The following is a 22,358-nucleotide window of genomic DNA, read 5'->3' as shown; positions in this document are numbered from 1 at the left end:
TTGAACTTTGATGATATTGAGAAGCTGCAGTTAGATTTAGTAGCTAAGGTAGCAAACCAGCTTAACACAGGAGGGTCTGTGAACGCAGTTCAGGTTCTATCTAGTTTCGCCTTAAATCTAGCTAAACAGCTGTCCGACCTGACAAAGTTTCAAAAGCTTCAGGGTAAGCTAGAAAGATATAAGGTGGAGCGAGTTGAGTTGTTGGATATAATCAGAGAAAAGAGAGTGAAAAACAAGGAAAGTGAAGACCGACTCAGGGAAGTTTAAGGTAAATTAGATGACCTGTCTGTCAGAGAAACTGCGTCTGAGGTAGCTAGAAGAGACCTGGAAGCGACCTTGAACTGTACTGGAAGCGAAACAGGCTAGATCCCACTTGCATGCCAGCCCACCTAGCAGCCCGGAGTGCTCACCCAGCGCGCCAGGAGGAGGTTTCTCCCGGCCAGGGTCGGTCGGTGGGTGGATCGGCATGGGGGAGATCGCAGAGTCCTCCGCGAGACGCAAGGGCGATTCAATTCAGGCATAGACCCCCTGGTCCTGATCACAGCTGTCTCCCTGCCCACGGAGAAACCGTGAAAATTAACCTCCACTCCCTGAGGCAGCTAGCCAAAGATGTAGAAAGGTTTGACCCGTCAGTGTCAGGGAATAATGTGGAGACCTACATCGATGAGCGGAGATATACTTTGCAGTTTATGCCCGAAGCGACCGAACAGGAAAAGGCTGTTAGTAAGGAAAACTACCAGCCGAGCGGTCCACGAGTGGATGTCTAGACAAGGACCAGAGGTCTGTAATAGCTTTGAGGAGCTGTGTCAGGCAATGATCGGAGAATTTTCGGCTTTTATCGATCCCATATCTGCCTTGGCTGCTGCGCACCATATTAAGCACGAAAGAAGCACTTATTTTGCAGGGCGGAATGAAGAGGGTTGCGAAGAGAACGTGAATTTCAAAAGTTTATTCATTGCTAATCTGCATCCCTCAGTCAGGAAAACTGACTCGAGGGAGCTGAGGTTCCTGAGCCCGCTAAGCCCCGGCGCAAAAAAGGCAGGCAGGACCGCACTAAGCGTCAGAGCCGCCGTGAGCGCTACGGGGAAGGCAAGAGCTCAGGCAGAGCCTATCATAAGGCTGGACGAAGGGAGTCGACTGCAGCCCGCCTGGCCCGGCTTGAACAAGCCCTGCTTGAGAGATCAGGACAGGGTAAACCTTCCGCACCGACTGCCGGGAGCGTGAATGAGCTGAGGGGGACCACGCCCCTCCTCACTGGAGGAGGCGGGGATCTGCCCCAAGCCCCTCCCTCACTCTGAATGGGTGGGAGGTTTCCTGCCTGGAGGAAGGCTGTGACTCTGAGTTGGGCGCTGACCCCACCCCTGAAGTCAAAGAAAAGGCAGGGCTCAAACAATTCTTAGGGAATCTCAGCCAGCAAGGCAAAGCAAGGCGTATTTATATCAAGGTTTCTCTGTAAAAATGTCTTAGATAGAGAAGCACTGATTGACACTGGGGCTGAAATTAGTTTGATGTCAGCCGATCTACTCAGCGAGCTCAAACGAGTAGCGAAAGGAAAAGGCATCAGACTTAAGGTAGAACCGTGTAAGATAGAGATTTCCAGCTATACCCAGGATGATGCCAGGATCACACACCGAGTGTGGGTGGCACTTAGGTTCGGGCCAATGAATGTGGTGCATCCTGTTTACATCTCTAGGTTTAAAACAGAGCCACTACTCATTGGACAAGACCTGCTTGACAGGCTGGAGCCTCTGGTGGACTGCCAGCATGGAAAATTGTGGGCTCAGGTCAAAAACCCTAAGCCTGCCGTACAGCAAAAAGGGGGGTTCAGTGGTTATGCTGTGACCACACAGTGCCCACTGAACACTATAGCTGAGTTGGAGGTTCCACCTGGTTCCTCTGGATGAGAAATAAATGTCACGGTCTCTCAACTACAGGAGCAGTGCTCCGAGCAGCTGCTTGACCCGCCAGGTAAAGCACACCCCCTTTTCATCCCTGAAGAAGAGTGGATCTCCCTGTCCGGTAATGAATGGGAGTCCTTTCTGTGTGCCCTGGCACCTCAGGGGGACCAGGACTACCACCCCATGGTGGCGGGAGGGGTCCAGGTGGCAGAAGTGCAGGTTGATGATGTAATTCTTAGGCTCAGCTCTGAGAAGTCCATAATCAGTGAAGGTCTGTTCGAGGACCTGTCACAAAGCCGTCAGGTGACCCTGGTGACGCAGTCACAGGTTCTGTGGTGGGCACCCCCACCTCATAGGTCCATTTGGAGCAAAGGAAGCTGTGTTCCAAAAGGAAGTTTGCTCACTACTTCCTGGTAGCACCTCAGCTGACCCATTCGGTCTGTATTGGTGCAGACCTGTTGGTTCGACTGGGCGCCCAGCTAGACACAGTAAACAGTGTGCTGTGGAACAGGCGAACCCAGATGCCCACTCTCTAAGCGGCGACCTCGAGAACATTCGGTCAGGTCAGACGATTCCTAAGGCCTGCCAGGTAGTAAACGAATCGGACCTGATCATTCCTGCGTCAACAGCAGGGTTTCCGGTACGCCTTGTCCTAAAGAGGGGACAGAGAATGGACGTTGAGATGGTTTTCTTCCAACCATCAGCTCAGTTTATCAGACTGAACCTAGCAGTCTGTGGTACCCCCAGACTGGAACGGAATGGCCGAGCCACTGCCTGTTGGTGCAGAACATAGCAAAACAAGATGTCAAAATCCCTGCTCGCACTGACATGGGACTGGTAATTGACAATGGTTTCTATGATTTCGAACTGGCCATCCCAGTACTGGGGCAGCTCCCTGGTCCCTTGGCCAGGGAGGGGGGAACCGAGCAGGTGTACTACACCTACCCCCGGCGGATGATTGCAATTATGCCAATAGAGGGATTCTGGAGGTGTGCAGGGTGGACCTTAGCGATAGGGATGAGATGGTTGTGTACACAGTACACGCAAGTGTTCCGACGGACCACTCAGCCGAGAGTGCGACCCGGGATACCGCAATGCCGCCAAAAGCGGGGTTCCTAGAGCAGGTACAGGAACAGTTTGGTAAGGCAGATGCCTTGGAAACGGAAAGCCAGCATCAGCAGCTGCATCAGATCTTCCAGGATTTCCAGGAAGTGTTTGCACGGGACGCCTATGACTGCGGGGTGACGGATTTGCACACAGTGCGCATTCCCACGGCCCCTGGCGCCCGCCCAACCTATGTCAGGCAATATCGCATTCCCCTTACGGCATACGAGTCCATAAAGCAGACGTTGGATGCTCTACTAGAGTGTCAGATCATAAGGGAGTGTAACTCCACTTATAACTCCCCACTGTGGCCGGTGCTGAAACCCAATGGTAAGTGGCGTCTGACCATTGACTACCGGCAGCTGAATAAACAGGTTCCTTTGTCACGATGGCCAATGATCTACCTAGATCAGGAGTTAGCCAAGGTGACAACAGCGAAATATTTCACCACAGTGGATGTGGCCAATGGGTTCTGGACCCTTAAGGTAGAACCAACAGACCAGTACAAACTGGCCTTTTCCTTTGGAAACAGGCAGTTCACCTGGAATCGATGCCCCTTTGGGTATTCCAACACCCCAGCGGAGTTCAACATATTTCTGCACAAAGCCATGAGTGATGCAGCCGCCAGGGGCAACCTGGTCTATGTGGACGATATTCTGATGCGGAGTCAGACCTGGGAAGAACACATGGCCGAGATCAGGCATGTGTTGACCCAGCTCTCCCGTGCAGGGGCCAAACTGTCCCTGGCTAAGGGACAGTGGTGTAGGACCCAAGTGGAGTACGTGGGACCATTGGTTGGAGCCCAAGGCATACAGCCACAGTCCAGCAGAGTCCAAGCTATCTAGAAGATGAAGTCGCCCACTAACCTGTCTGAACTGCGCAGCTTTCTGGGAGTATGTAATTATTCCCGGCAGTTCATTGAGGATTACGCTGAAATATCAAGGCCCCTCCACAAGCTGTTGCAGAAAGACGTGCCCTTTGAGTGGGGGCCTTCCCCAGAACAGGCTGTGATGGAGCTGAAGCGCAGACTCGGTAGTGTGCCGTGCTTGGCCTACCCTGACAAAAATAAGGTCTTCTACCTTGAAGCAGGAATATGACCAAGTGCAAAGGGTGGTGGCGTCTGCCAGTTGAGCCCTGAGCCCAGTGGAGCAAAAGTTCTTGGACTGCGAGAAGGCCCTGTTGTCTACGGTCTGGTCGGTAGAACACTTCCGTAGTTATGTTGGGGGACAAAAGATCATCATCGAAACCTGCCACCAACCTGTGATATTCCTGCATAGCCAGACTGAAAGCGGGCAGGGTGTCAAATAGCAGGATTGTGGCATGGATGATGGCCCTACAAGGCTATGAGATAAAGGTACGTTATGCACAGAGCAAGAAAATGTACCTGGGACAGGGCCTGGCTTTGGGCCAAGTGTGTCACGGCTGTGACACTGACATGGAAGCTCCAGAAACTATTCCCGCTGCTGAGCTACCGAACAATCATCGGTACTACGATGAGAACATGGGCCAGGGCTTACCCATGGCCTATGTTGACGGTTGCTCTTTTCGCCACGAACAGCAGGTGCTAGCAGGGGTAGGAGTAGTCTGGCAAGACAATACTCCCTGTGGGCCGACCCGCTATAAGCTAGGACCAAAGACTAGTCAGTATGCGGAAGTAGCTGGGGTGCTGATCACCCTCCAGCAGGCCCTAACACATGGCCTTAAACAGTTTGTCATCTGTAGTGACTCGAACTACACCCGACATAGCTTCGTGTCCCATCTTCCGTATTGGAAGGGTAATGGCATGAAAAATGTCTGGGGCGAGGAAGTAAAGAACAAAGAGTTGTTCCTGGCCAGTGACAAGCTCACGACCGAGGCTGGAATGATGGTTTACTCGAGGAAGGTGAAGGGACACTCCCAGGTGAAGGGAGCCGACAAAGACGGGAATGATGAGGCCGACCGGCTGGCCAAATCTGGCGCCTTAGAGGGTGAACCCTGGCAGTTCCAGCAGGAATGGCTACCCCCAGAAACCGTGGCTGAGGTCAAGGCGGTCACCCGAAGCAGGGCTAGACAGGATGTCGGAGCTGACCCTCAATCTGTAGTGCTTGGGTCACAGGGTTTTAACACCGATCTTGCGGAAATGCAGAAACAGGACCCAGCAATTGGGCAAATGTATCGGCATATCGCTGACCAAGTGCGTCAACCTCTTTCGGAGCAGGTGCTGAGCCAGTCTCCGGAGCTGAAGGAGCTGGCAGAGGTGAAAGACAACCTAAAAATTATAAAGGGGTTGTTGGTTTGTGTACCAGTTGCACAAGGTGTCCCAAAGTGGGTAGTTCCCCGCTGTCATCGGGGGGTCATGATCCAACACGCTCATGACGAACCCTGTGGAGGTCACCGGGGAATCAAGGCCACATACGACACTATCCAGCAGGTGGCATTCTGGCCTCACATGGGCCAAGACATCGCCACGTATGTAAAGGGGTGTTTGACATGTAGCCAGTTCCAACCATCACGGCCCTTGCACCGTGCACCACTCCAGAAAAAGGGCATGACATTCCCCTGGTCCAATCTACAAATGGATTGGGTGGGGCCGCTGGTGAGGTCATCCAGAGGGAACAAATATTTCCTCACTGTTACGTGTGCATTCACAAAATGGATTGAGTGCCTCCCAGCACCCAACGACACGGCAGAGACAACTGCAGTGCTGTTGGTGAACCATGTGTTCAGTCGATGGGGACTCCCCCTGACCGTGGACTCGGATCAGGGAACCCATTTCACAGCTACAGTAATGGCAACCCTGTGGAATATGCTTGGGGTCACGGCCCAGTTGCATATCTCCTACCACCCTCAATCCTCGGGCCAGGCAGAAAGGGCAAACCGAACGGTGGTTAGTATGCTCAAAAAGTTTGTCTCCACCAGCAGTAGGGACTGGGACATTAAGCTGCCCCTGGTTCTGATGGCCATCCAAGCTACGCCCCATTGCTCTACGGGGGTCCCACCTTTTGAGATGATGACAGGTCGGAAGATGACTCTTCCCCTACACTGTCTTTATGGGGTGGAGGACCTGAGCACGACTGGGGCTGCTACCGCCCATCAGTATGTGTCAGACCTGCGAGCACATCTGCAGGCAACCTTTGCTTTTGCCCAGAACAATCTGGGAAGGAGTGCAGAGGGTAGGAAAGCATACTATGACCAAAAGGCAGTTAACCAGGAACTCCAAGTAGGAGACAAGGTCCTGTACTTCCAATTTGCCAAACCCACAGGGGTGGCCCGGAAGTTCTTACCCAGTTGGACAGGACCCCACGAGATTGTCGATAAGGTATCACCGGTAGCTTATCGAATTCGGATTGAAAAGGGAAGGCAATCTCTGGTCTACAAGTGGGTGCATCGCAACCACCTCCGGTTGTATCGCCCACCTCAAATGGTGCCGGAGGACACAGAATAGGGTTAAAAGTCCAAACCCGATCAAAGAGGGGGGTGCCCCTTGGTAGCTGCAGGTAGTTAGGTACTGTAGTGTAGGTCCTGCTAGGAAAATGTATTCAAAATTATAGTGGAACTGTACCATGTGCCTCATCTGTGTTCCAGAATGGGAATCCTAAAACTGCCACGGCTGGTCCTGACAGTACTGTGGATCGCCTCGACACAGCCCCTTGAAGTTGTGGAACCCGGTCCTCCTACCGGCATAGTCCTGCAGGACGCTCCCGGATTGTTGTTAACAAATTGCAGAACATATACTCAGCGAGTGTATGTACGGCTGGACCCACATGATGTGTTTCGGAAGCACATCAACATGAACAGTAGGGTGTCCTATCATAGTAGGCAGTGGGCTGGGGATACTATATGGCATGCCCAGCTAGACACTATACACATGCTCCGCCAGCTGAGGAAGGCAACAGTCACCCAGGAGGAGATGACAGGCCTCAGCCGCCCCAAAAGGTTCTTGGGGGGTCTGATTGCTGCGGCCTCCGCCGTGGGTTCGCTATTTTCAGCGGGTCTGTTTGCTGCTAACACTGTCACCCTGACCACCCTGAGTAGGCAGGTGTCTGGGTTACGTAAGGAAATGACAGAAATTTATGACAGGCTGTATCAACAGCAGCAGCGGCTGGAAAGCCTAGGGAAAACCTTACAGGGCACAATTTTAGCAGTAAACCTTCATGCAGCAGTGTTAAATAACACCCTCCACACCGTGGGCAGGATTGTCGACGTGGTACAGTGGTACTATGCTTATGTGCAACAGGTCAGAATGCTGATGCAGGATCTGCTTAGGGAGCTTAGTGCCACGGTAACTAGCCTAGCCATGGGACAGATTCCAACCTACTTGGTTCCACTGTCCTTAGTAGAAGAAGTACTGAGGACAACCACTTCCAAGATGGTGCAGCCATTGCAAGTACATCTTGCATACAGTCTAGGCAGTGCCATTCCCATACATGTCAACCCCGAAGCCAAGGAAATAGGTTTCCTGTTGAACCTTCCCATCGTGAGTAGCAAGGATATCTATAGACTCAAGTCTATATCGAACGTTGGCTTCTGGAGGGGGGACATGCATGTGAAGTTGACCACCCCGCCACTCGTAGCTTACCAGGAGGATGAGCCGAATTTGTACCTTGTTCCAAACCTGGAACTGTGTATATCAACCAAGGATATCCACTGGGTATGCCCAAGTAAGCCATTCCTTAGGGACACAACTCAGAGGTTGTGTGGTATCAGAAAGGGGGCTGCCACTGAAAAGTGTAAAGCCACAGTGACGAGCAAAAGTGAGGTTAAGGAACTCCAGGTTGAGCAGGTGGGAAAGATTTGGCTGGTCAGCACACCACAGTTACCTGTTACAATAACCTATGACAGACATGATACAGCTACTGAAGTGCAGCTACCCAACCAAAAAGTTTTTCTACAAGTTCCTGAAGGAGCTTGTAATGTTGCCATAGCCAAAATGTAAATGTAGTGGCTCTCTGAAGGCACCAGTTCTGTAGGGTTTGGGCATTTACTGGAATAATTATTAATTGTAGCAGTAAATCACAAAGTTGATTCTTTTGATGGCTTTAGAATCCAACCATGCGATATAACTCAAACAACGCACACACACAGGTACTATATACACGAGGATACATTTATTAATACATAGAATATGCATATAAACCTAACAGATCTTATCAAGAGGGTTATCAGAATACAAAGGGTATATATTCAGTCAGTTACCAAGAGTTACATATATCAAGAGGACATACGTTCAGTATATCATTCATTTAGACCATTTCGTAATTGAACTTGGTTACAACTTCTACATTAGATACTCAAAACAAGTACATAACTCTTAGGAATTAAATTGATATCAACTATTTGGGATAACAATTGAATTCTCGAGCTGTAATGCATTGAAGTTGAATACTCATCCAATCTCTGGGGATTCAGATCTCCTGCGGGCACAAAGAAACAGTTGCAGGCTGTTGCTGTCCAATCCGCGCTCTCTGGCTCGGTGCCAGGCTGTGCTGTGCGGCTTGTGACGGTGCGCTGCTGATGCTCACTGACCAGCTAGTTAGTGTTGGCTTTAACTAGCAAAGTTTGTGCACAGGAGAAAAGATGACTGTGGGTCCCAGCAAGTCAGGAAGAGGACCGGTTCGTTCCTGATGAAGCGTTAGTTCTGAATAGTGATTCAGCTGTCCACAGTTCCGACCTGTTCACGAGGCCTGCTGCTGGTGCTAACGTCGGGTGGATCCTCTGCTTACTCTCTGGCAACCTCCGCTCTAGACTCTTAGAACAAAGGAAAGTTCTGGCACTCGGACACACTGGCCGTTCCGTGGTTGTCCGGGCTGAGTCTCAGGATGGTCAGGAGGCGCGCTGCGAGAATGTCCTGCCCTTGGGAGCCTTCTGCTCCTGGGCCGTCCTGGCCTGGAATTCTCCTTTGAATTCCCTTTAGAAAAGTCCACAGAATTCTCCTGAATCCCTTCTGAATCTTACTGAATCTCTGTGTTGCCTGTTTTTACCTGGAGGAACTTCAGCTCATTGATTGGCTGAAAGTTCCATGGGCATCAGAGTCCCACGTGGGTTACTCGGCCCTACCAGTCCCTGATTGGTTGATCAAGGTGAGATATGAGTCACTTACTCCTGACACTTAGGAATGCAGTCCAGATGTCCAACTGGCACTCCCTAGACAGATAGGCACCAATGGATGACCATTGATCATGATAGCCAGGCTTAGCTAAGTGCATCCCCATTTGGGAGCTGTCCCCTATCAAAAGTAAACATCTTAAATCAGCCTGCATGAATAGTTTCTCTGTGGCTGCACCACAGAGATGAACAGAGAAATGAGGCCTAATTTGGGAAAGCTCAGAAACACTTAATTCTGCCTTATTAATAAGCCTCGTCGCTACACTTTCAATACTAATAATACAGTGTGTCATTTCCTGCCCCAGTCAGAGGAACAGACAGTGAGCCTGTCTCTCAATAATAATAATACAGTGTGTGATCTCCTTTCCCAACATGAGGAACAGACAGGAGTGAGCCAGGCTCTCAATAATAATAAAGCAGATTATGATCTGCTGTCCCAGCCTAAGGAACAGTCAGGAAAGAGCAGGTCTCTCTATAATAATAATACAGTTTGTGATCTCCTGTCCCAGCCTGAGGAACAGACAGTGAGCCTGTCTCTCAATAATAATAATACAGAGTGTGTCCTCCTGTCCCAGCCTGGGGAACAGTGAGCCAAACTCTCAATAATAATAAGACAGTTTGAACTCCTGTCCCAGCCTGAGGAACAGTGAGCCTGTCTCTCAATAATAAAAATACAGTGTGTGATCTCCTGTCCCAGCCTGAGGAACAGACAGTGAGCCTGTCTCTAAATAATAATAATACTGTGTGAGCTCCTGACCCAGCCTGAGGAACAGTGAGCCTGTCAATCAATAATAATACAGTATGTGATGTCCTGTCTCAGCTTGAGGAACAGAGAGTAAGCCTGTCTCTCAATAATAATAATTCAGTGTGGGCTCTCCTGTCCCAGTCTGAGGAACAAACAGTGAGCCTGTCTCGAAATAATAATAATACAGTGTGGGATCTCCTGTCCCAGCCTGGGGAACAGTGAGCCAGACTCTCAATAATATTAATAATAATAATACAGTGTGATCTACTGTCCCAGCCTGAGGTACAGACAGTGAGCCTGTCTCTCAATAAGTATAATACAGTGTGTGACGTCCTGTCCCAGACTGAGGAAAAGACAGTGAGTCTGTCTATAAATAATAATGATACAGTGTGGGATCTCCTGTCCCAGCCTCGGGAACAGTGAGCCAGACTCTCAATAATAATAATACAGTGTGATCTACTGTCCCAGCCCAAACGAAAACACAGTGAGCCTGTCTCTCAATAATATTAATACAGTGTGTGATCTCCTGTTCCAGTCTGGGGAACAGAAAGTGAGCCTGTCTCTCAGTAATAATAATATAGTGTGTGATCCACTGTCCCAGCCTGAGGAACAGACAGTGAGCCTGTCTCTCAATAATAATAATACAGTGTGTGACCTCCTGTCCCAGCCTGAGGAACAGACAGTGAGCCTGTCTCTCAATAATAATAATACAGTGTGTGACCTCCTGTCCCAGCCTGAGGAACAGTGAGCAGTCCTGATAGTTACCGCTTTCCTGATTTAGCTCAGCAGCTTTTATTTCGCCTGAAGCGCAGGCAACTTGTGAGAACAGGTTGGGTTTGCTGTGCTCAACTGGCTCGGCGTCTTCGTGTCGTAGCGCCGCAACGGTGTGTTTTCCTTCCTTCTCTTTTCAGCCCGGAAGAAACATTTTACTTGTTCCTTTTGTAGCCCACGCATGCCGAACGCCTGTGTTGTGTTGTGGATTTTCTCCTTCTTGAATTTGTACTCCTCCTCCCTCTCTCTCCCTACCTCTACCTTTCCCTCTCTCTACCTCTCCCTCTCTCCCTAACCCCCTCTCTCTCTCCACCTCTCTCCCTCTCCCTCGCCCTCCACCTCTCTCCCTCTCTCTACCTCTCTACAGCACTACCTCTCTCTAACTCTCCCTACCCCTCTCTGCTCTCTTTCTCTCACTCTGGAGTTTATTTTCCAGACAGAAATCCAGCTCCGTCCCTCCTGTGGAAGATTGGTGATGCAGGATGAGAGCCCCTAACCGAGAGCACTGCAGCGGCAGGTTCTGTGGTCTGTTTCAAATCCGCCCGCGATGAGACACAGAGGAGAAATGAAGAGCCCCAGTTGCGCTAGAAAATCACCCGGGAAAGAGACTTTCAATGTAAGAAAAAAAAGTCGTTAGTAACAGACATAATATGTTTGTTTTGTTTTTTAATCGCTGCGATGTGTGACTAAGCTCATACGACTAAGAGTTGCCCCCTTTGTCTAGATCTGGTAACCTGCTCGTCGCTGGTGGGCCAGATCGTGTCCCCCGTCACTATACTGGTGCATTAGGACCCACGCAGACCGCAGGGTGAGCGCCCCCTACTGGCCCCACAGAGAGGGAGAGGTAGAGGTAGGGAGAGAGGTAGGGAGGGGAAAAGGGAGAGGTAGGGAGAGAGGTATAGAGAGGGAGAGGTAGAGGTAGGGAGAGAGAGGAGGAGTACAAATTCAAGCAGAGGCCTGAGTGGAGCACTGTCGTATGGCCCTGACATCAATCCCTCAACTCTCTGCATAAAGCAGTGTCTTATGGCCATGACATCCCACCCCCACCACTCTCAATGGAAAGCACTGTCATTTAACCATGACATCCCACCTCCACCGCTCTCTACGTAAAGAAATGTCGTATGGCCCTGACACCCACCCCTCCATTCTCTGCGTAAAGCAGTATCGTCAGGCCCTGACATCCCACCCCCGCCACTCTCTGCATAAAGAAGTGTCGTATGGCCCTGACACCCACCCCTCCACTCTCTGCGTTAAGCTGTGTTGTCAGGCCCTGATATCCCACCCCCGCCACTCTCTGTGTAAAGCAGTGTCATATGGCCTGACACCAATCCCTCCACTCTCTGCATAAAGCAGTGTCTTATGGCCCTGAAACCCTCCCCTCCACTCTCTGCATAAAGCAGTGTTGTCAAGCCCTGACATCCCTCCCCCGCCACTCTCTGTGTAAAGCACTGTCGTATGGCCCTGACCCCCACCCCTCCACTCTCTGCATTAAGCTGTGTTGTCAGGCCCTGACATCCCACCCCCGCCACTCTCTGTGTAAAGCAGTGTCATATGGCCCTGACATCAATCCCTCCACTCTCTGCATAAAGCAGTGTCTTATGGCCCTGAAACCCTCCCCTCCACTCTCTGCATAAAGCAGTGTCATCAAACCCTGACATCCCACCCCCGCCACTCTCTACGTAAAGAAGTGTCGTATGGCCCTGACACCCACCCCTCCACTCTCTGTGTAAAGCACTGTTGTATGGCCCTGACATCACACCCCCACCACTCTCTACGGAAAGCACAGTCATATAGCCCTGACACCCACCCCTCCATTCTTTGCATAAAGCAGTGACGTCAAGCCCTGACATCCCACCCCCGCCACTCTCTATGTTAACCCCTGTTAACTCGCTTGCTGAATGATCTCTGGTGAGATTCAAGAGGTGTTTTCTTCAACAGCCACTAAAAGTCTGATGACCTTCTCTGGATTTCCTGAATATGACGTAAAATTAGTTCAAATCATTTGGTAGTTAACAGAACAAAATGCTTTGGAGGTACATTTAAAACAGCAGAGCAACACTGTAGCACTTCGTGTGTGACTGAATTTAATTGTGTAAACCTGGCTCTCTATGAACACGAGCAAAGAGTTCTCACTCAACAGAAGACTGCGATGTGAGCACAATAATATAAGACATCTGGAGACACCAGAGATTGAACTCAGGACTTCATACGTGAAAAGCATGCACTCTACCACTGAGCTACATCCCCTATGGCACAGATGGTGGAACTGACTTAAAGATGTGCATATGTTTACTGACCACAATCCACCCTTCATGAATAATTGAAATGAATAATTTATTTTTATATCCAGTCACATGGGCGACGGTGGTTGATTCTTCAACGGGGGAGTGCGTTTTCCTACCTCCTTACTCGACTGTCTTTCAATTATGTTTTCTTTGAAACCTTTTTGCATCTTTTAAGTGCTTGCGATTAAATTACGCATAGAAAAACAGCAGTACAGTTGATGTTCATGGACCGATGCACACAACTCCAGTAATAAAGCCCTGTCTGTAAATATTGTAGAAGAACATTAAAGGGCGAAACAACGCTCCAACCACGGGAATGGTAACAAGAAGGATCGTGTTCTTATTTAATATGTGCTTTTGAATTGCCTTGTCAATACACACAGGCTTTAGAGATGGACCAATTATTTACAGTGGTGTTTGTAAAAAAAGATGGAACATGTTATTTCTATACCAGGAAGAAAGGAGCAGACTCTTAAACTTTAAGAGACAGAAACAACACCTCATCACAGCTAACATTAATTAAAACAACATCGTAACAGAAGAGTGAAGCCTTGAGTGAATCAAATTAGTTTTTGTTGGTCGTCTGTGTCTTCATAACTTTGTAGGTGAGAGAGAGGATTGCGAAAATGTGCAGGTGGTTCTCAGAAGTGCGTTGGTGGTATAGGTTCCTTCAAATAACTGAGCCAGTGCATCCCCAAATCTTTTCAAGATGATCTGTGATTTCTGAGTTCTTGACGGATTCAGGCTCCTTCTCAGAGGTCCTTGCTCGCCAAATAACTTTGCATCTGAGGAAGAGCACCACGGAAAAAACCCAACTCAACAAGCGAGTGCGTTGGTTGCTCTTGCTCTTCATGCAAGGAGCTGTTTTTTTTTCCTCGCAATAATCATTATTAACCAGAAACAGCAGCACAGGTAGGTCGCATTTGTGATTATGTCACTTCTCTGCTTCAGCAAGGTCAATAAAAGACTCTGAAAGTAGTAAAGCAAAACTGAACTCAAAATCATATTAGGAATTCTGAGCGATATCTCCATACAGGTAATCCAATAAGAACGTTGAAATATTTGAATATCATCTATCTGTAGATTGCGCTGCTTTTTACCCAGAGTAAAACTATTGGATTGAAGGAATGCTAACCGCTGGGTTAAAATGTATAGTTGTTATTTGGAGAAATCTGTAAACTCGTGATCGACAGTCCTGATTATTTTCCGGAGACGGAGCACTGATGACCTATCCGAGCTGATTGATAAAGCCCACCCAGTGGATACTCTAGCAGAACGTCAAAGAACATTCACCTTTGTACCCAAAGAAACCACAGGAACAACATCAGGAAGCACAATCAATTCCCCTTTTAAATCTTTCCTGTAAGGTATGCTATGTGAATTCATGAAGTTAATCCTCTGATCTCTTTTGATCACGAACAAAGTACTTCTGATGGAGAGCTATGTTCAAAGATTTAATAAGCTTTACCCCTGCCAACGATTCGGCGTGAAGAATTAAAAGTTTCACAGACAAAAGCAGCTCACCACCACAGCCAATATTAAATGTACTGTACTTGCCGGTACACTATCATGTGCACTGCCTCAAAAGTGATCTTGGCAGATGTTGTTCCCTACATAAAGCTGAACTTGCCAAAGAGAATTTCTGTTGAGAAAACAAAATATTTTTTCTGCCTTGATGTTAAGCCTGTCTTTTAGAAAGTCTATCTCTAAACACCTCCTGCAGCCTAACAAAAAGCACTTTTACTGGCAAAACGCATTTAGGTTGAGAGGACGCAAGAAGGATTTTGGTTTGTGCCTTGATGTCAAGCTGAGAAAGTATCTTTAAACACTTTGCTTAGTTTCTCGAGAGACGGCCAAAAAGCAGCTCCCTCCCTTTCGTCTGACGTCAGCTGAAAGGAGGTCTCGACAGAAGCACCTGGCAGCGGTGGGATTCGAACCCACGCCCCCAGAGAGACTGGAGCCTAAATCCAGCGCCTTAGACCGCTCGGCCACGCTACCTTCCTCCATGTCCATCTTCCTCACATTGCTGGCTTGGACTGGGGGGCTTCAGCTCTTGTCCTCGGATCTAATGATATCATGACATGTGGAAGTGACTGCACCTTCATCTTCCGAGATGCTTTCAATAGCACAAACGCTACTTTCACCGGCACAAACATAGCAATAACGAAGGAGGTGGGTTTCATCCTTTGTGCTGTTTGTAGGGGCACAACTCTACGGTGATCTACTGACTTGAAGAGCAAAAATCAAAATCCTCTGCTACTACTATTGCTTTTTTCATAGTTTCTTCAAATCCTTCATTTGAACGTCGATTTTGAAGGATATTGATGATAATACCACATAAATTGTGGTTTTCTTGTGATCGCCAATTTTATTCAAATACCAGCCTTTTGTACAGTTCCTTGCATGTTTCACAAGGTATAATAGCCCTCCTCGCATCCTCAGCTAACATATTTTAAAATTACAATAGATTATACAGCATGCATGTTTACATTTATATTAAAATTAAAGTAAATATACAAGAATACATACAGTGCTAACCCAATAATTCTTGTCAGGTTCTCCAAAAAATCTGCGTTGTTATTTTAACATGTTTCAGCTGAGGGTGCAACAGGAGTATAAATGAATTTTCCCGCCAGCCATTCAAAGACCAAATTCCATGAGTGAACATTATTTTCTCAGAAGTTGCCGGCATTGGACTTTGCCGGTGGTATTGAATTATGTCCACAACTGTTGTAGTAGTTCCTTCTTGAAATTCGACACGTGCAAAGCACTCGTAATATCATAGGTGTTAAAGTTCGCTGAGTCTATTCGAGTCATGGTGTGTATCCCTGCCTATCATTGGGAGACGGGTAGCTTTTTTACACTCAGATTCCAATCTTCAATGCTTTGTGTGAGAGCTTACATAACTTTCATTTTCTCACATTTTCTGACGACTGCTCCAAAGGGGCACCCTGTCAATTCCGAATACTTTTCAAAAATCTGCCTGCATGTTTGATTATTGTCATTTCATTTCGAAAAAGTTCAATATTGATCATAACTAAAGAAAATAATGATCATGAACAAAAAAGGGATAAAGATGCGAGTCGATCTTGAATCACAGCTGGGTGACACGGGCTTCTGTTCTGATATGGCTGTATGAGAAACAGGAGGAATTGCCAATCTCCTATAGAACATGAGTTGAATCAGGAGTGAGACATTTCGTATACTCGTGCATATGTCAACGCCTGACCTACATCGTAAAACTAACATTAAGTTGTCAGAGACATTCATTTATATACAAACAAGAGACAGACCAAGTAATAATTCTACATTAGTTCAGGTGGGTAAACCTGAACTAACTAACTAATAAACCTATTAATAATTCTACATTAACGTGTCCTACACTGATCAGACTAATTGACATGGTCTGATTCAGAGCCTGTGCAGTTCGTGCTAATTACAACAACGACAGTTCTGAACCCTCATCACCGAACTGAGCACAAGTTCAGCTGTTCTCCAGTTCTGTTACGCATGGTTTTTCATTGCAATTGAGTTGAGAGCTGGAGCTGACCTCCAGACAGTACAGTGTTTTGGGTAAGTTGTCGACGCATGAGGCTGCAGACAACTTACCCAAAGTGTTTTCTATAGCTTTCAGGTGCAGTTCATTTATATAAAAGAATGTAAGTGGTATAAACTCAACAAGCCAGATGGCAGTCAAACCTTTAATTTTCTGACACAAGGCCTAACGCGTTATTCATTACGCCACTGACCCTGCTATTATAGTGTTAAAAAAAAACGCGTTTTCTACATTTATGTCTGTTTAAAAATCATTAAAAAAGACAAAGGGTTTGTGTGTCGCGCTAAAATTCCGCTTCATTTGGAATGCAAATAAAAACCGTTTTGTTCCGAGAAATCATACATTTGTCACATCCTTCATACTATACTTCTCTCTTGTATTAGTAAAGCATTTTGATTTAAACTGAACAATATATTGTAACGCAACAGGGGCTCAGGCGGGCACCCTCGCCGCATTAGGTCGGCCCCCCACCGTCGGGGGCTCGAAGCCGGGACTCCCATGTCTCTCTGCAGCGACCCAGCCCGGTGAGCTAAAGAGAGATCTCCCCACAACCCACGGGCTGTGGTCCTGCTATCACAGGGAAGGGCAGTGACGTCACCTGCTCTGGTACGCCGGCTCTTACACAGTGCCTGTCGGCCATAAGCGTTACACTATGAAAGGTTTCATCTATACACTTACACATAATAAGTATACGAATAAATACTCGGAAGAAGCCGCAGCTCAGGTATTAGAGAGATTTAAAATCGGATCGGAGGATTTAGAGTCCAGACTGCAAACCAACAGCTGACACAGGTCTTTTATAGAACCGTTTTGATCTCCTCTACTTTGTCCCCGTGACGTCATTGTCCTGCTCGCAGCCGAGCCCGACACACGTCTGGTTTCTGTCGCTGGGCGCATACCCTGCGGTCCATGCGGGTCCTGATGCCCCAGTACAATGACGGGGACGCTAAACTGTAAACAGGTGCCGTCCTTCGGCTGAGACGTAAAACCGAGGTCCTGACTCTCTGTGATCATTCAGGAGAATGGTGGTGGTGGAGGGGAGTCCCCATTACCTGTAAAGCGCATTGAGTGGAGTATCCAGAACAGCGCTATATAAGTGTAAGCAATAATGATTATTATTATTATTATTATTATTATTATTATTATTATTATTATGTAAAATGCAATAAAAATTAAAACAAAATATCAAACTTTGATTCAAAATAGATTAATATAAAACTGATAAAGCTAATGCTTTTTTCAGGGCTATATCTACTTTTTTTTTTAAAAAGCGAAGTCTGTCGCGACTGAAAGTTATAGAAGGTATACCATCGGGTGCCTACATATCGTGAGCGTCAGCCTCGCCCGTAACTGCGAGAAGGTTAAAAGCGCACAAGTGATTTGTCTTTTGTCAAAGTAACTGCCGGAGCAGTAAGACGCAGAGCACAATCCAGCAGCTGTAGACGATGTTCGGGGAAGAGCTAATTCTGTTTTCAGCACAGGGAGTGAGAATGAGCTCAGTCCGGCCCCCAGCAGAATCCATCCTGGTTTGGTTACAGTGAGTCTGAGGCTCTTTGGATCGTAACGTAAAAAAAACAATTGCTCACATCGTGTGACTTCCACGACAGGAAGGAAAGATATCACTTAAAAAAATCAGAACTGAAGATTTGGATCCGGGGCCTCATACTTATAAAATTATTAAAATAATAATTATCAAAATATCAGATTGTGTTTCTGCAACATTTCGTGCACAGTACGCCATTTTTATCTAAAACAGTCACAACGAGGGCTTTACACGCAGTCTGGGGTATTTTCCCCTTTTATATTTTTGCCACTTTATATCGAACCTGTTATACTCCCAGAAGTGCACAGTAGCTTGTACTTAATAAAAATGTACAATTCACCGCTGGTATAAACAGATGTGTGCCGTGTTTGCCTTTGTAAGCATTTGTTTAAAAAATAAGTTCACAATACGATAAAAACACAGAAAGCACAAACTTTATAATACAACGATACAAAATCAATACCAAATCATTATGCCAATTAAGTACCTATCCTTTGAAAACAGAGAACATCTTTATATCTACAAAAAACTTGACATTTGTATGTATTTTTGAATTACAATGCAGACAGTGTAGTCCCTTAATTCAAAGATCAGATCTTGGCCAAAACAAGACAATCAGACGTGGGCTGAATTCGGAACAGGAACCTCTACTTCGTCGTTTATTGAGCTTTTGATCAATGTCTGAATGAAACAGATTCGCTTTTTTAACTCCTTGATTAAAGTACACAAAAAGCACCTGCCTTCAATCCGGAATCGAACCAGCGACCTAAGGATTCCCTACTGATTCCACTACACTCCTCGGCTCTAACAACTGAGCTACCAAAGGGATGTCAGTATACTTTCTGGCACAAACTGCCCAATGTAGTGAAATGTTCCGGGTGATATAAATCCCACTTCGACATCAAGTTTCCAACTTGAACTTTATTGCCATATTTAACCGGTACTGGTACAATGGAATTCTTACTTACAGAAAGTCTCTCGATTGTAAAACAAGTGTAAAAAACAAAACAAAGTGTTTTTTACTCGTTTCCTTAGTCTTGTTTACCTTCAATTTAAGCCACGAACCAGGATTCTACTGTATAAACTTCCAGGGATATTACAAAATGTTTGATGGGGCATCAATCATTCCAGGCGGAAATTGACTCGTTTTTTTTCTCGAGGGATCATATTAAACATTTCATTAGTATCGAGAGGAGGATCACCATGAGACACAAAACAAACAGTTTCTTTCTGTCTTTATTAGAAAGTAGCATTTGTGCTACATTAATAATATTTTCGTGGAAATAAAGAAGTTGTAAATTTTAAAATGTATATTTGAATCGAAATGTGGTTTTGAGTTAAATATTAGCGTGTTCATGTAATTAGTTTGTGTTTGTCATTACTATATATATATCACCATGTTACTAGAATTTGTAACTGAAGTTTACTAGTTGTGTTTTTTAATGATGATTAGACTTTTGTTGATTACAATATTGTATATAATGTATAATTTGAACTACATATTTTTCAGGTGTGAATAATTGTATATTTTAAGAATACATTTCTAAAATAATTGGCTTTATTTACTAGTTTCTACACCTATAAAAATCTTTCTTTGATGTATAATAGACCTTTAAGTATATATGTATAATAGTCTTCTAAATGTATCCGTATAATAGAACTCCAACCATTTATGTATAATAAACATATAATCATAGGTGTCTAATTGACGTATAACGCTATATGTATATTAGAATTTCATTCTAGACCAGTTACGGAGCACATTTACACGTCTAAGGTATGCGTTTAATAGTCGTATATTCTACATCGTTTGCCCACTGGGATGTGCCGATTTTAACTTAGCAAACCAAGATACACATTTTCTAATGAAGCCTTAATTAAAAGACAGTTTGTTTCTCGAAAGCATGTTATGTAAAAAAAGAGAAAAACGAAAATATATGGATGACAATCTTTCAAAGCTGAAGATTTTACTTTTGAAAAAACGACATTTTATGTATGCAGATGCATTCGCTGGTTTTAGAACTTTGCTGTACTTCCTGAATCATTTTCAGTATTATAAAGCGGGTGTAGATTTTTCTTTCAGGTTAGGACGCGAGTGTGTTTGATTTTCGTTTCACTGATTCTCATTGAAGATTTGGGAATTAACGACGAAAGAATCAGTTGCCTCGGAAAGCAGAAGGTTTGGTTCTCAACGATATTGAAGACACGCCCATGTAGAGCAGCGTGTGATATTTGTACTATAAAAGACCAAGTGCTCAAAGTGACGTCTGCGTTTACCGTTTAGACTTTTCATCTCGGGCGTACTTTTAGAAAGCAAAGATAGAGCAGTTGTGTTGAATCACACTATGACAGCTGTCAGCAGAGTGGCGCAGCGGACGTGTGCTGGGCCCATAACCCAGAGGTCAATGGATTGAAACCATCCTCTGCTATGTACACTTTATGCACGATTGATAAGCACACCATCAATTTAATGAAGTGCATTAAAACTGTTTTTTTCTCTCGTGTGTATGCAAGCTTCACACTTAAGGTACTCTTTCATCTTTACCAATAGCAGATGCCCAAATGTATCTTTGGTTGTTCTGCGATCCTTCATAGTTTCCTCAATTCCTTCAAATGAACATCCATATCAAAGCAATTATGTATATATATATTACAATTAAGGTACATATTAAAAATATCAACGCACATTTGTATAATGCTCATTTAATAATGATTGTCAAGGATTGTCAAGTTCTCCAACAAATCTGTGTTCTAATTTTAAAATATTTTTGCTAAGGATACAACGGGTGTATAAATGAATTCTCCCAACAGCCAGTTAAAGAAAAATTCCACACGTGAAGATGGTTTCTTGGACATTGACTTAGGTACTTAATTGTTTACTTGTTGTAGTTGCACACGAGTAAAACACGAAGATTTCCTGCAACATTCAAGAGGGTTTGTGAAGAAATCCCTTCAATTTTTAGCAGAGATTATGTTTACATCATCACAATCTGAAGCGCGACCCTGAGTGCGTTTGACCCACCAGCCCTTTGTTTAACAGCTGATTTGTATTTTATCTTTCAGAAGTTGTATGAATTTCTTGAAGTTCAGAAACAACTTGTTCCAGAAAATAAATGAACACTTGCTTCAAAGTAAATCAAGATGTATGTGTCTCTTGCTGTGTGTGCTCTCATCTGTCCATCTCTCTCTCCTCTTCTCTCACTCTGGCAGTCTGTACAGAGTTTCTGAAGGAGATGTAACACCACTTGGAAAAGAAGAAAAATTCTCAGGAAAATTCTCAGGCAGAATAAAAAATCATTATTCTCTTCTCAGTCAGATTCACAGCTGGGAATTTTATGGATGCCTCTTTTGCTAAGAAGTGGGATATTCCTCTTGCTCTGCTTTCACCCCCTATCTGCATTCAAACGTTGGATGGGTCACCGATCGCTCCTGGACGCATTTCCTGGCAGACCATTCCCCTATCCCTTACTGTTGGTGCCACTCACGTGGAGGACATTTCACTCCTTCTCCTGGACTCCCCTGCTTACCCTGTGATCCTGGGCCTTCCCTGGCTCAAGAAGCATGATCCCCACATCTCCTGGGCCAAGAATGAGATCATTGCCTGGAGCCATGCCTGTCATGACAACTGTTGTCGTCCTCCACTCAAGGTTGCTGCTGCAGTAAACCTCTTGGAAGAGCAGTCTATTACCCCCCCCCCCCCCCAATATGCACATTTGAAGCAAGCCTTTGACAAACAGAAAGCTCTATCGCTCCCCCCTCACCGCACCTATGACTGTGCAATAGATTTGCTTCCAGGAACACTCCCACCCAAAGGACGGATCTACCCTCTCACTCAGGCAGAGAATGAAGCCCTGCAGGATTATATCAAGGAGGCCCTGAATTCTGGTTTTATTCGTCCCTCCTCGTCCCCAGCCTGTGCTGGGTTCTTCTTCATAGGGAAGAAGGACGGCTCCTTGAGGCCGTGTATTGACTACAGAGGCCTGAACTCCATTACAGTCAAACATCCCTACCCCTTGCCTTTAATCCCAGCCGCTCTGGAGTCCCTACGTGGAGCGTCCATCTTCTCAAAACTAGATCTACGGGGGGCTTATAATTTAATCAGGATCCATGAAGGGGATGAATGGAAGATGGCCTTTATGACCACGCACGGCCACTATGAATATCAGGTGATGCCTTTTGGACTCACTAATGCCCCGGCAGTCTTCCAATCCTTCATAAATGACATCTTTAGGGACATTATTGGAAAATTTGTTTTGGTATACTTGGACGACATCCTCATTTTTTCCGCTGACCCTCAGGAACATGTCCATCACGTCCAGGAGGTCTTGTCCAGACTCATCGACAACCAGCTCTACGCCAAGCTTGAGAAATG

General features: G+C 46.0%; 1 protein-coding gene and 1 non-coding gene across 2 annotated transcripts in view; one reads left to right on the top strand and one right to left on the bottom strand.

Moving 5' to 3' along the window:
• The window catches only part of LOC148666845 (zona pellucida sperm-binding protein 3-like), a 779,162-nt gene that overhangs the window by 398,128 nt on the left and 358,676 nt on the right, over positions 1 to 22,358 (top strand). The window lies entirely within an intron of this gene.
• trnal-uag (transfer RNA leucine (anticodon UAG)) lies at positions 14,804 to 14,885 on the bottom strand. The gene has a single exon. It is a non-coding gene; the product is annotated as a tRNA-Leu (tRNA).

Source organism: Lepisosteus platostomus, chromosome 5 (genome assembly GCF_059453375.1).
Source record: "Lepisosteus platostomus isolate fLepPlt1 chromosome 5, fLepPlt1.hap1, whole genome shotgun sequence".
Classification (NCBI taxonomy): domain Eukaryota; kingdom Metazoa; phylum Chordata; class Actinopteri; order Semionotiformes; family Lepisosteidae; genus Lepisosteus; species Lepisosteus platostomus.
This window is presented reverse-complemented; position numbering and strand designations above follow the sequence as displayed.